The sequence below is a fragment of the Hemibagrus wyckioides genome, unplaced genomic scaffold, assembly GCF_019097595.1.
Source record: "Hemibagrus wyckioides isolate EC202008001 unplaced genomic scaffold, SWU_Hwy_1.0 Contig13, whole genome shotgun sequence".
NCBI lineage: Eukaryota > Metazoa > Chordata > Actinopteri > Siluriformes > Bagridae > Hemibagrus > Hemibagrus wyckioides.
Genome location: NW_026690773.1, coordinates 441991 through 443268, shown reverse-complemented (window position 1 = coordinate 443268; position 1278 = coordinate 441991). Strand labels below are relative to the sequence as shown.

General features: G+C 45.5%; 1 non-coding gene across 1 annotated transcript; it reads left to right on the top strand.

Annotated features, from left to right (window-relative positions):
- The first annotated feature begins 608 nt into the window (after nucleotides 1-608).
- trnal-aag (transfer RNA leucine (anticodon AAG)) lies at nucleotides 609-690 on the top strand. The gene has a single exon. It is a non-coding gene; the product is annotated as a tRNA-Leu (tRNA).
- Nucleotides 691-1278: the final 588 nt, after the last annotated feature.

Below are 1278 nucleotides of genomic sequence, written 5' to 3'. Positions count from 1 at the left end.
ACAGAATTGTCGCGGTCTCTGTGGACATTTGGCCGTGGGTGCCACACCTGCACCTGATGAGGTGGCTGAGAGGTTAAAGCGATGGACTGCTAATCCATTGTGCTCTGCACGTGTGGGTTTGAATCCCTTCCTTGTCGCTTGTATGCCCTTTAACCTCCTCTTTACCACAAGTCCTGCATGCGGAATGCTTCGTACCTGGTCTGTGAGACCGTGCTAGAGGGGAGCGAGAAAAGCTAGCCCTGGGTCTAGGTGTTTCGCAACCGTGGGCTGTATTTCCATGTTGGTTGGACACAGATGCTGTAAGGCTGACGGGTCGCCACTGGAGATCCACGCAGATCAATGCAGTGCTCAGTCCCGAAGACAGCGGCACGGATCGTGCACCTTGATTGCAACAGACTGGGATTCAAGTTCATATCAGCAAACCTTGTCAACAAGAGCCTAAGGCTCTCAATCCACTTTGCAAAACCTTTCCTGGGTTTGGATCTTGAATCACGTCTGGTAATGGAAGCGTGCGTGGTACAACCATTGCTACCGCCTGCCAGAGTGCCTCTCGTTCCCGACCTGGCAGGCCTCCCTTGACCACAGCCCCACAACCTTCCAATTGCATGGGTAGCGTGGCCGAGCGGGCCAAGGCGCTGGATTAAGGCTCCAGTCTCTTCGGGGGTGTGGGTTCGAATCCCACCGCTGCCAGCTGAACTTTTGGGTCGACAACAGCAGAAGGTTGTTCCTTCACCCACATCTTCAGGGGTGTGCGGTTGAGCGCGAGGCCTTAATGCTGAGTTCACAATGCAAGATTTTCAAAGTTGTTGGGTCACCATTGTTTTCACACTGCACGACTATCTATCGGCTTTATTTCTGTGAATAGAATAGAATAGAATAGAATAGAATAGAATAGAATAGAATAAATTTTATTGTAATTGCACATAAGGAGTACAACGAAACTGTGGGTGCTCTTCTCAACAACAGTGCACTGAAATATAATACAATGAAGAGCATAGCAAGTAGTATAGAAAAATAAGAAATAAATAGGAAAATAATAAAATATTTAAAGAAATACAAAAAAAACATTAAACCGTCCAAGGATTTCCTATGAAAATGATACAAATCTAACCCAAAAATAATCTGTTTGCTGTTTAAAAACAGATAAATTATATAGTTTAGAGATTTCTGTTTTTCAGGATCCTTTGATAAATGCAGTCTGCACCTCGTTGCTCAGGCTAGAATCTGTCAGTTTTGTATTCAACTGAAGTTGTGAATACTGTCACTGTCCAATCTTCT